Below are 14,211 nucleotides of genomic sequence, written 5' to 3'. Positions count from 1 at the left end.
GAACTTGTCAGCGCGAGGGCCAGATAAAATCAACTTTTGGTGGAAAAGTTTACTTCTAAGCACCAACATCTAGCTAATATATTTAATAATTTATTAAACGGATAACAACCCATCCCATAGCTTCTTTAAACAGCAGCTACAAGATATTCACTGGAATTCTCAAAGAGAGTAGATTAACATCCATCGAGCCAGTATGGAGTGCAATAGTTAATCAACGTGGATGCAAGAGAGGGCTGGCAGCTTGTAGAGAGAACCTGTTAATAGACATGTGTAATACTCAGGATTCCATCACGTATCGACGCAATTTGTCCAGGGCTTGGGTTGACCACCGAAAGGCATTCGATAACACGAAACATGAGCTACTTATCAAGCTCCTTGACTGCCTGGTGATATATCCAAAAATAGTGAGATGTATGACAGATATTATAATATTGTAGCGGACAAGGTTTGCCATAAAATCTGACAAAAGACAAGTGAATACCAGGTATGTCACATATAAGAGGGGGGTCATTCAAGGAGATTCTAAGTTCGCTATTTTGTTGCATCTCCCTCTTGTCTCTATCTATTGTGCTCCGAGGAAAAAGCTCTGGATACCTATGTGGCCCGCCGAACAGAACAGAATTTAAGATAAACCACCTTTTATACATGGACGACCTTAAACTCTTTGCTTCTTCGAAAGAGGACCTTCAAGTCCTTGTGACGACGGTAAATACAGGGTACATTATGAAAGTAATGAGCATTTTCTGGGACAAATAGATCTATTGATCCTATTGGTACAAATCGTCTCGCGGAGACGATTCTGCCACGCCTGGAATGCACCCTGGAACTCCTCGACTGGAATACATCTCAGGAACCTTGTAACGTGAGCTTGGATGTTCTCCATCGACTCCGATTGTTTTCCCATAAGCTCTCTCTTCAGTTAAGGAACAAGAAAAATCACACGGTGCCAAGTCAGGGCTGTAAAGAGGCTGGGGGTCCGTGTGACTTTTTTTTGTTCCCCCGACTGAAGAGAAAGCTGAAATGAAAGCACTGGGAGTCAGTGGAGAACATCCAAGCTCACGTTACAGGGTTCCTGAGACGCCTTCCAGTCGAGGAGTTTCAGGGTGCATTCTAGGCGTGGCAGAATCGTTTCCGCGAGTGTACTGATGCAAGAGGAGACTATTATGAAGAATTTTAACCATTTGTACCAATCGGATCAATAAATCTATCTTTCCCAGAAAAGGCTCATTATTTTCATAATGCACCCTATAGGTATTATAAAGCAATTCGCATGAGCTTTGGATATGAGAAGTTTGCCTGCGTCATGTGACACAAAGAAAGATTAGAAAATATATCATCGCGTGACGATCAAGATCTTCAACTCATAGGTGAAAATATCATTTAACATCTTGGTAATGGTGAAAAATATGCATATCTTGGAATACCGCAAGCGATAATCCAAGATATTTGTGTGTTAAAAACGGCTCTTAAAAAAGGTATCGCCAAATTCTCAGAAAAATTTGGGCTTCCGAATTATCTGGGAATAATAAGATGCAGGCGACCAATATTATGGCCTTACCTATACTACTCTACACGTTTGATGCAGTAAAATTGGAACTTTAATGAGTTAAAGCAACTTGACCGAAGCACACGCAAGATGCTGACAATCCTTCGAAGTCATCATCCTAGATCTTCCGTACATCGTATCGTGTCTTAATCAAAGAACGGTTTTAGCGACAGTCTGCTCAATTTTAAAGAGCACAGATTCTCTGATATAAAAACAGGTGAAACCTTTATCTGCAAGTGTGCCGTCTGCCGCGTAAGGTCATTCGCGATTAGAGGCCTTACTCTAAGGAACAGTTTAGTACAAAGTATCTTCTGTAAATGTCCATTTCTGGTTCACCTTCTAGGATAGAAGGAGCAGGAGTTCATGTTTGCCTTAAGGAACCATGATTGTAGTTGCTGGAGCTTACAAGTTTTCAAACACAGAAGTACATAATAATAATGATTTGTGAACATTTTTTAATTTATCTGCTATATCATCTGTAGAGAAGATGGAGTAGGATCTTTTTTTCAAGAAATAATTTTAATTTGAAAAATATTATTTTCCATCTAAACTTATTAAGACGTTAAGCATTTTCTGTTATTGAAGATTCTTAACTTGATCGATATTGTGTAGATTTTCTGCCTTCATGGTGTGGAGGGTTGATCTACTGTCGGTAAGGTGCAACCCCTGATGATATAGCAGATAAATTAAAAAATAATTACTTGTACCATTAACACCTAGCTAAAAATCAGCGTTATTTTCTTGAATTAAGAGTTCTTATTCTGATCCCTCTAATAGCTTATTGGAAAAGCACCTGACCGGAAATCAGAAGTTTTGTGGTTCGATTCCCAATGGAGTGAAGATGGAGTAGGATCTTTTTTTCAAGAAATAATTTTAATGATCGTGAACAGTTATTGCTAAATAAATGATTACAAAAACGTATCTTCATACAGTAATAATTATTCCTTTTACATATATCGATGCGTACTAATAACAGGATTATAATTAAGCATTTTTATACAGTAATACCTTTCTTTCTCTCGAATGTATGATTGCGTATGAAGAATTTCTAATATACAATAGATAAATAATGACATCTACAGAAATACATAATTATTCGTATCTTGCGATTCACGGTTTCAAGTAATTGCCAAAACGACTAATTTTATAATGTTGAGGTATACAGTTAAGATTCTTATAAAATTTCAGCAGGAATTCAGATGAAAGGGTAGTGAAATATAGTAAGTCATTTACAATACTTATAAGCACTACTGGCGGAAAATATGTGCACGCCTGTTTTTTGGACTATTGCTAAATGCCCCTTATTTTGTATAATATCCACATGAAAAAATTTTGCTCGTAATACGGCGAAATTTAATTAAATTCTACGCCTAATAAGCCCACGTTAAAGGCCAAATGTCAATTTCATAAGAAGACATTGAAAAAAACGTCAAATTTCGATTTACTTTTACAGGTAAAGTCTCTTCTGCCTGTGGGTCAAACTTGAAGCAAAAAAGTTGAAAAATTTTTAATATGTATAAATACTTACAAAAAATTTTTTCAAACCGTTATTTATCAACTTTAAATAAATGTGTGACATTTAATGTTATTTATTTATTTATGAGCCCAATACTACAGAAACTTGCATTCAAAATGATGCGATGATCTTTAAAAGAATGTTAATTATTTTCAGAATTATTCCAATTTTTTGAAAACATCGAAATCAGACGTTTCTTTTTAATATATTTTTATAAAATTAAGATTTTCCCTTTAACTTGGGCTAATTAGATGAAGAATTTTGCTGTCTTCCGTGGTATCACGAAGGAAAAAATTTTATTTCAATATTATATAATCAAGGAACTTTATGTAGATAATTTTTCATTCGGGTGCTATACATCTCTGAACGCATTTATTATATTTATAGCTCAAGACTATTGAGGTACACTAGTACGCATACATTTGTCACAATTGTCCTACTATCAATGTTAGACTATTCAAAACGCCTTGCAGTGTGCACTGCTGCAACCCTAAATCTGAATCTGAGATGTGATAATTTCGAAGAGGAAAATTAAGATTTGGAATACATTATTTGTTACTTTTTTTCTTCCTACATATTCCTCCTTCCCATTGGTTAAATTTTGAAAACATTTCTTTCTTATTTTGCATTGAAAGGAGAGTTCCTAGAATTTTAGCGTATATCTCACTACTCAGTCTTTCTCTGCAGCTTCCAGTGAAGTCATTCTTCAAAGTAGGAATTTCGGTCATTAAAATTTTTCAAAATGTCGCGTACGATAGTTATGCAAGGCAAAGAGTTTGATGTTCAGGATGCTGGAGGTCGTGGTGACTGTTTATTTAAGTCGCTTGCTCGTTTTTTAATACGTGAATTCATTATGGTCTTCAGCAAGAGATCGTTAAACACATGAAAAAAATAGCGTCACGAATATGGCGTCCTTATGAGCGAAACCGGTCATCTCTCGAAACAGTTCTCTTGTCGAATGTCGAGCAGCCTTTGAGCTTTACGTTCATTTACTATTCACTAGAATGTCTCACGATTTCGACAAGGATTGCCACTTTCAACTGCTGACTCAAAAAAGTGTGGACTTGTCTCCGTCAAATGTTTCCAACTAAACTCTGTTCACTGAGAGATCGAAATCATTCGGGCAGGTTTCTTTATGTGAAACATCTAATTTGGCGGTACGGGTGTGAGAGCAGCTGTTGCGTCGCCAGGTCCATCTCTCTGCTTGCCGCCGACTGATTGTACACGCGCGCTGCTTTCTGGGCTCTTTCACTCCTGCTCGTCCCTTTACGACTTTACAGGCGTCCCGCGACGACTTATTTTTTTAAAGAAAGGCGTCGACAAATTGCTTTGCTCGTTGTAGAGCGAATCGCTGTTGAAGGGAGACACCATTTGTTCAAATCGAATGGCCCAAGTGTTTCGAAATTGTTTATAAGTGTTAGAAGCCTGATTTTAATGTTAATTTGTTTATTTAGCCTTCGATTCTTTTTAATTTGTTGTTCCTATCATCTCAGAAGTAGGATAATGATCCCGTTCCTCGAAGATGTACTGCGCCGCGTGGATGAGTGGCTTTGAATCGCTATTTATGGGACCCAACGGGGTCTGTGAACTTCAAAATTTGAGTGCGAGGAGTTTAGCCTATGTGCCCGGCTAAGTCTCGACTTGGATGTGTGATCCGAATTAATTTTTTATTGCACCGACAAGATCGAGTCTGTTCGAATCTCGAGGTTGGTTGAGAGAGCATTACCAATAGAAAAGAGAATTGGTGATATTACCCTCGAAATACGTAAGTAAAAACTAAACCTAAAATATATACGAATCAGCTTAACCTCGAAATACATGCGTTATATTTCTAAAATATACGCGAGTGATCTTAACCCTGAAATACTTGAGTAATACTTTTGAAAAAAAGCGAGTGATCTCAGCAATGATATTCATGTGAGTTAAAATTAAAATAACACCCAACAATGATAATTATTATAATTTTATTTGAAATTGGCTAATCCACAAAAGTATTATCCGACTCTCGCGGAGTTTGATTAGTTTGCTTGCGAAATGCAAACCTATACGAATAGCACGCAATGCAACACTTGTCAGATCAAGATTCGATAGGATCGTATCATTCCGTGGTTTTGAATTCGCCAAAGTTTGTCAGAAATAGCGGGTGATCGGATTCTAATCAATGTAACGGACCCATTTACTGTTAATGGTGCGAATAATCGCTTCGGTTCAGATCCGTTAAATGCATTTTCCCCTGACTGAGTACGGAATCGTCAAATACGGAACGGCTAATGCAGTTTCTAATAGAAGGTGGTAGTCGTAGAGATGACATAATGATGAGGATGTTCGATCGCTTGCAAGTGGAACCTACCATACAGACCTCAAACTCGGATTGGATTACAGATTCGTTTCACATCATGCTGGACCTGAGAAAGAGTATTTAAGAATTCGACAGAGAAAAAGGGAGCATTGCCTGAATGGCGCTTGAATGGTGGTGATTTGAATTGGTTTAGATTGAGAGCTCCAAACTTGAATTCGTGGAAAAAATTCGAGGTGGCCTTCAAAAAAAGAATGATCAATTCTGAAAATGTAACAGATAAATGGACTCGCGTCATGCAGCGTGTACGTCAGAAAGGGGAGTCGATCACCTATTTTCACAAAAAAGCGATTTTTATGGCAGACTGGACATCATCGCATCAGAAACGTAGGAACAACTCCTTATTGGTCTATTGTCACGATATCATTGTTCAGCGATGTCAGCCAATGATCATGTTGATCTGGACGACATTCTGCATAACCTGCAACAGGAAGAAGGGATGAGTCATCAATGTAGTGAAAAAATTCGCTTCTTCAGCCGCTTTGTGTTTAAATTCGCCGAGAAGGCTCGCCCAATCTACGAACTCGTAAAAACAAATCGCACCCTCGAATGAAACGAAGAAACTGTAAGAGTGTAAATTACACCCAGTCTATGCGATTAGTAAGAGAACCAGCGAAGTTGAAAGGAACTATCATTCCAGTACATTAGAATTACTCGCAATAGTTTAAGCTGTCACTCGGTTACGCCCTCTTTAAATCAATGTGATATTCAACATAGTACCCGATTGCCAAGCTTTAATGTATTTGATCACGCAGCGAACTAAGAATCCGCGAATCATTCGTTGGGGCAATTGGATCAACGATTTTTATTATAAAATTATTCATCATCCTGGAGAAAAAATAGCCCACGTGGGTCCGCTGAGTTGAGTCCCAGTGCAAGATGACAATAAGAAATCAGCTGAGGGAATTTTCGAGGCTCTATTAAAATTATGGAGTGCTATGATTAATAAGTATTGCGACGAGTTGCTGAAACGATGAAGAGAAATTATGCTCATAAACAAAAGCGATCGATTGAATAGAGAAAAAAACGACGTTGCAGATTATGAACTGCATTCCGAAGTTTCATATAAACGAGTAAATCGACGTTTACTGTACGTGATACCCAAGGCTTTACGAAAGATCATGGGAATACGATTTTACGATTTGGGAGGACACACTGGCTTGGAACGTACAGTTCAGAAAATGATTCATCACTATTTCTTCCCAGGAATAAGAAAATATTTGAGACAACACGACAATGCATGTTTAACCTGCATGAGGAGCAAAACTATGCGAGAACGACAACCAGGGGGATAATACATTATAATAATAATAAAACATTCTCTCAATTCTGCACGACATGCCCAAGCTAGTGTAGAAGTGGAACGAGTCAACGACACATTGACGTCTATGATGATCGCTGACCTAATGGACTCACAAAACCGAAATTGGGATATGATAAGAATCGAATGAACCACGAAAGGTACGACATCGGCTGTACTGTGTTCATAAAACTTTAGTCGGTATCAATGGGAGCGTTCACCAAATTCCAAGGTCCATTTAGAGGTCCTTTGATGGTCTACCGTATTTACACGAATGACATTTACGGAGTTATGGAAGTTCATACAGACAAGCAGGGTCGTAAATAGGCTAGCACGGCTCACGTCAGCCTGTTAAAGGTCTGGAAATCAGCTCTTGAAGATGACGACTACGAAGAAGATACCGTTGCCAAAGATGAATCCGATAATGATACCGTAACAGGTGAAGCAGAGTTACAACATGACGTCTACACGAAATAACAGTCAACACCGTGAACAAGTGATCCTGAAAAAGACTCATGTTAAGTGAAAAACTTGTTAGACCAAAAAGACAAAGCCGATTACTTTTAAGTTTGGTTTGTTATGAAAGGTTTAGTATTCTGGAGGCCAAGAATAACTAGGATGTTTGAATGTTAGAAGCTTTAATTGAATGTAAATTTCGTTAAGTTAGCCTTCGTGAATTTTTAAATATGAAATTACTTTGGATGCGCCCTCCGGTTACGCTGTAGGAGGGTAAAAGGGAGGGGGAGAGGTGTGTGTTGAGCGTGGAGCGACTGTCGAGTGGGTACGCTTGAGCCTGCAAAAATTCTATTTTGCTCTTTTTATCAATATACTCATTCTTTTCAACCATTGAAAGTGTGTGAACCAGTTCATTTTGCAACCCGATTGTGTTTACCATAATCTGTTCTTCCGATCATAACCTAAGTTAAGCCCACCACTAAACCCTTGTCAGCGGGGGTCCTACGCCTACACTTCCTTTCCTTTGACAAGCTGCGTGCAAAGAACGAAATTTCGTCTTTTCAGGATTTAGTTCCCTCGGTGAGCAGAGTAGTAGTTGTAGTGACACTTCGACAGAGTCAATGGATATCAGCGACAAAGAAAACTTATTATGATCCCCTGATTTAGCAACAATAAAGAAAACAAAAATAAAATTGAGTACACCAGAATCCACAGAATACGGAAGAAGGAGAAAATAATTAATAATATCAGATAATATTTTTAAGCCGCAAGATATTCAAGACAGTCATGTGATTTCAATGAAGTAATTTACAGAACTTCAGAATGCTTGTAAGTTTCTGAGACTTCCATCAAGAGAATAACAAAAGAGTGGAGAGAAGGTGATTTTTTGGAACCACATTGGAAAATCGGAAGACCTCCATCGAGTGCGATGAATTTTTGCAGGGTATAATTCGAAGAAAATGTTTACGATTTTTACTCGCAAAAAAGAATTTCCAACGATTAATGATCTTAATGCTCAATAAAAAGAAGATATTCCGGACTTGCCCGAATATAGCCCCACTCATTAAGAACCTGGATGACACATTTGAATTCTTCATACATTTAACTTGAAAAAAGCCAGTGTGAGTGGAAAGTTATAGGATAGCTACACAGCGAGCGAAGTTTTGTTGAAAAATTTAGTAGTATAGGGAAAATGACTACTTTATATGCTACACATATGAAACCTGGCGCGGAAAGAATCACACATTCAGAAAATTTGGGTGGGTCGAACAACTCTTAGAAAAAGATGTTTTAAAGTTTGATATTTACAGAAGTCGATTTCATCGGAAGCAAATATGGGTTTTTAGAGAAGGGTAAGGAGTGTTTTATCACTAAGAAGGCCACAAACGACTATCATAATGAGATAAACACACAACATTACGATCAATTGTTTGGAGAAGTTCTAAACATCCTTCCTGAGAAATCTGTGCTTGATCAAGTATTTCTAAATCCAGTACAAAAATCGAAAAAATAGCAAATAATAAACTGGATTCTTAAACGGAAAATACCGCTACCAGAACATGTGACATCTTTTGCTGATTTAACAAAATTGGAGTTATTTCACATATGCCGTTCGTAGCATTACCAAAATACATTTTTATTGGAAACAATATTAAAACAAGTACGTGGTGATGACCTAAAAGTACTCTCTGTATCAAGGACGCAGAAAAAGGTAAAGAAAGGTATAGAATTAAGAAAGGAGCAAGGCAAGCAAGTATTGAAAGCATAATTATTCGGCAGGGCGATGATGACAGCGAGAGTGATTGTCAAGAAAGCGTTGATGAAGACTATAGCGACAGTAAACAGAATAAAAAAAATTTACGAAGGTCAACGTTTCCTGCAATACCTTATGTTCAATCCCCTATTAAAAAGTTCAGATAAATATTATTCTTGTAGGTAAGTTTTGAATGCGATAAACTTTGTACATGTTCAAATAATTTTTAGGAATGACTCTGTAGGCTTTAAAAATTATTTTAGTTGAGAATTCCTCTTTTATGCTTAATTTAATTCTTGTGATGAAAATTCAACAAATTTGTTCAAAAGTCATAGTTTTCGGTTGAAAATTCAATTACTTTGGTACGAGAATAACCTTTCTGTTTAACAATTCGTCTTTTTGGATTAAAAATTTCGCTCTTCTAGTACATTTTTTATCTTTTTTTGGTTAAGAATTCAACTAATTGGTTGAAATTTGATTTACTTTTTTTTTAATCATTTCTTTTAGTGGAATCTTTTAGGTGAATTTCGTTTATAGCGATTTTTTTGTGAGCAAAATGCTATGATTTGTTCAAATAAATTTTTCAAGCGATGCACAAAAAAGTAATCGGATTCACTATATGGAGTATATATTGCACTGTATTTTTGTGGAGTATTTAAGTTAGAAAGTGAAGATAAAAATGTGAAAACCTGAAACCAATTTGGCTTAACTTAGCAGAGGAAATTATGATTATTTTTTTTGTTCAAAGGGTGAATATTTTTTTGACATTACTGATTTCAAGGTTTCATGAGTTAAGACTTACAAATAATGATTTTCTGTCAAAAATTGAATGACACTTTTCTGAAATTCGAACTCTCACAATATGGATAATCCATAGGGGGCCCCGCAGAGGACCCAGCTCGGTTGCCCTCACGGATCAACGATTAAAATTTCAAATTCAAAAGGTCTTATATTTTTTTGACACTACTAATTTTAATGTTTTATAATTTCAGACTTACAAACAGCGAATTTGTGACGAAAATTGAATGACACTTTTCTGAATTTCGAACCCTGACAATATGGATGTGGATGGATATGAACTATGAATACATCTGTCCGAAAACAGCTTTTTTCCTGCTTTTTTGTAAGAAAAAAATTCTAAGTTTCATCTTTATGAAAAATTTTAAATGTTCGTAAAAAATTACATTTCCCGTCATTGTAAAAAGTTGTAAAGTTGTCAACAACGTGAAAAAACGAAATCTTACGCGAAGAAAAATGCTAAACGATTTAAATTATTTATTTAATAATCATTTTATTGATATTCCTGTTAACACTTCGTGTATTTTACATTTAGATAACGTCGTATGATAATAAATCATTAGAAAAAGAGAGCCTAAAAATTAGTACTTTAACTTTTCTGAGCTGTAGCTTATGAGGATGGCTTTTTCACCGAGTTTCAACTTGTCGGTTTAGCGCAGTGGTTAGCACTCGCGACTTTTAGCGGATAGATTTAGGTAGAGATATGTAGGTTCGATACCCCGTGCGTTAGAAATTTTATTTGTAATATAATGTTTAAAAATGTTACATATGTAATCACTGTTCACAGGACTATTAATATTTGCAGTCAAAATACTCGCAATCAATTAATATTGATTTTTTTAATACCCTTTTTGTCATATCGTTAGATTATAGCAGTACGGTACCAGTTAGCACTGACGCAGTACTGCGCCCATGGTGAATTTCCTATTGGGGTAGTACTGTGCCAGTAGTGATATCCAGTGGTAGCCCAATACTGACAGTCCAGTACAAAGTAGTCTTATCATCCCAGAGATATGCCAGTACAGGTGCTAACATTGGCCAAAAAAAACCAAGAGGATTTTCATGATGGCAACCATGTGGGATCCATGAGGGAAGCCCATGTTGGGTCCCTATGGATTAGCATATCGCTTCCATAAGGTACCACGCCTGGATTACCCTCATGGATTCCACAAGGCATAAGGGCCCTGACGGGGGCCCCTCCATTTTTCCCCACGGGAGACAACATTTCTCAGCTTTTTCAAAATGCATATTAATCTAGCCGAATCCAAAAGAACCATTTTTTCCTTCATTAAAAATAATTATTCCTGGATTTTGCAGGTATTTTAAAAATCTTTTTCCATTTCATATTCCTACTTACATCTAAAATAATAGACAAAGAAAAATTTCGACAGTTTTTTTACCCATAGAATCTTCCGTAGTATTTCCCTTTTTAATTTGAAAAAATTCCATGCAGTCTTTTTCACTAAAAGAAACAAATCAGAGAGGTATTATCTTTTAAAATGTAAGTATTAATTTTCAAGCGCTATTCTAATTTGGATGTCCAAAATATTATTTGAGGTTAGCTGAAGAAGGATAATTTTAATAAGAAATACAAGATTCAGTGTTTTATATTCATCTTTTTTAACTTCTTACTTTTTTTATCATATTTTTCTTGAATCACTCAGAAGATCCATAATATTACAAAAAATGCTTAAAGCTGACATCCAAAAAAGTTATTCAAAAACCTATAAAGGCTGCCAACTTTTTGGCTTCTCTTCTAGTTTTGTCAGTATCTTCCAAAAACAAATAATTTTGTGCCAAGGCATCAATTTTTGTATCTCAGTCGAAAATGTTCGTCTTAAGATATCAAAAATAGTCTGGTTCCGTCTCACAAGCTAGGCATAGAGAATAAGTTGAAATTTTTTTACCCAGGGACTGAGAGTGAATCCCGAGTGAGCCGAAAGTGATGCTGTAAACGCGCTCTTTAGGAGATATATTCTGTGGGAGAATTGTAGCTTGAAAGAGGCGTCACCCAATCCCTCATGGCCGAAGTCATCCCTCCGCAAACTATTGGGGAAAAGATTCAAGCAGACACGTTGGTGCCTGGAACGAATCCCGAGAAGAGTAATTCTTCACTGAACGATCTCTGCCCCCACTCCGGTATGGACAGAATCAGTAGAAGATCGAAAGACTGGAAAGATCGAACTTACTGACTCTCTATAGGATTTGAATCTTCTAGGGAGCTGAATCCTAAGAGTAAAACCCCTTTGCTGTTTCTCAAGGGATCGATCTCTTAGTGAGTCAGAATGTGTCGTTTCTGATGAATCTTTTGGAGACGAAACTTTACTGGATGGCACCACATACAATATTTTTTCGGATTTTGATAAACAGTCACTAGCTGGAATTATTGTTGACCAATACATTTTTTTTTTCTTCAAAAATTCAGATTTATGTAAATTTTTATTAGAATACTTTTATCATAAGAGTATTATTATTCGCTTGATTAATTAATTATTATTTAAGCAATGATAATAAATTATATTAACCTATAATATATTAAAAACTAAAATATTGAAAAAATTAATCAATTGTTTGAAAAATTAAATTGTTCAAAAATAAATTTATCTAATAAATAAAGTTTATGCAAACTTTAACAATTGTTTAGAAAATAAAATAGTATTTGAAATTAAATTTCAGGAAAAAAGAAATAGTTTCAAAAATATTATTTAAACAAATAATAGAGTTTAAGAAAATGATACAATTGATAAAAAAAAGTAATTAAAAAAGAAAATTGTTAAGAAAATAAATTCAAAGAAAACATAAAATGGTTAAACAATAAAATTGATGAAGAATCAAAAATGTATAAGGTTGAAATATTGAAAAAAATTGTTTAAATACTGGAATTGGTTAAAGAATTCAATTAGGAAAATCAATTATTTTTTTGATTACAAATTTTGAACAAAATAATTGTTGAAATAAAAGTTATAGATATTTGGACCATAAAATTAAAAATTAAATTTCAAACAAATTTATTTGAATTATAGTTAGAATACTTTTATCACCAATTATTAGTATTCCCTTAGTTAATTAATTATTATTTAATCAATGATAATAAATGAAATTGCTAAATCAGATATTTTAAAAATAAAATATAAATAATTGTTTAATAAGTTAAATTTTTCAAAAATAAATTTATTTAAAAAAATAAAATATTTAACAAACTTAAATAATTGTTTAACAAATAAAAGGGGTTGAAAAATAACATCGTTTAAGAAATTGAATTTTAGAAAAAAAATAGATTTGAAAATATAATCTAAACAAATGATAGAATTTAAAAAATGATAAAATCGCTAACAAACAGTGATTAATTAAAAAATAAAATTCTGAATGTTATTAATTTTACATTATTCAATATTTATATCAATATCAAGAAATTTGTATGCAATTATAATTGTAATAAAATATTCACTATTCACAAATTTACCCATTTATTAATATATTCTATATTATTAATTAATCAATAAATCACTTCATTATTGTCTCATTATCAAATAATAATGTATATTATATAGTTGTGTTTTAAATGCGTATGATATAATTTCGAATTAGCGAGAAATGGCTAAATTACTAGAAAGTAGCTTTTATTCTGTTTTTAAAAACAGCATCTCAGAGATTAAAATCATATTCCATAGACAGAGAGTAAAAGTCCACAGAGCTGAAAGTAGGTTCAAAACCTAACTCTTTCGGATGGCAGTTCGCTTTCTTCGGGATCATTTGAAAGTATCTTCGGTTAAGTTTCCATCGGGAGCAAAACCTACCAGAATTCTGGAGGTTTCGATCTTTCAAAGATGGAAACCCGTGTACTTTGTTTTGATCAGTACACAAACTAAAGGACCGATCCACTGTACCTGTTTTGCTTGGGATTCAAACTTAACCAGATGCTGTCGCAACCCATCCGTTTCTGAGTGATTGAGAAGGAGGCAAGTCCACTCGGGATGGGATCACTTTCTTCCTGCAGTAAATATTTTCGGATCTTGAGAAGAGTAAAACCTAACGGGCCTTTTTCGTTGGTTCAGGGAATAAATCCCAAACTGAGCAAAACCTATTACTCTCTGTCCCTGGTTTTACCCAAGACAAAATCAAGACCAAATATCTTTACCTGGAATGTACCGCAAAAACTAAATGTTGTGCCCAGTAATTTTAGTCAAATCATGTAGTAAACTGACTTTAGCGGACTCCGAAATGAAAAACTTGGAAACTATTAGTAACATAAAATTCTCATTTACGCATGAATTTAGTGTTAATTTAGTGCTCTGGATTGGTACTATAATTTCGGTCATTTGAATGTTGAGAACTTGAAGCATGTATTAATTGTATAGAAATATGAATAAAAATGTAAATAATTTTCATAGATGTCGTATATATTACTTAGTTATTTGAGAACATAGAATCGCACAGGGTCATTATTTATATGAACGATGCCAAGATACTTTATCATGAAAGAAAT

At 34.9% G+C, this 14,211-nt stretch overlaps 1 protein-coding gene across 1 annotated transcript in view; it reads left to right on the top strand.

Annotated features, from left to right (window-relative positions):
* The first annotated feature begins 9,939 nt into the window (after nucleotides 1–9,939).
* The window catches only part of LOC117176270 (inhibitor of nuclear factor kappa-B kinase subunit epsilon), a 31,920-nt gene continuing 27,648 nt past the window's right edge, over nucleotides 9,940–14,211 (top strand). The window contains exon 1 of the mRNA XM_033366439.1: nucleotides 9,940–10,050. The gene's annotated coding sequence lies outside the window, so the exon portion shown is untranslated. The remainder of the gene's footprint in view (nucleotides 10,051–14,211) is intronic.

Source organism: Belonocnema kinseyi, chromosome 7 (genome assembly GCF_010883055.1).
Source record: "Belonocnema kinseyi isolate 2016_QV_RU_SX_M_011 chromosome 7, B_treatae_v1, whole genome shotgun sequence".
Taxonomy (NCBI): Eukaryota; Metazoa; Arthropoda; class Insecta; order Hymenoptera; family Cynipidae; genus Belonocnema; species Belonocnema kinseyi.
This window is presented reverse-complemented; position numbering and strand designations above follow the sequence as displayed.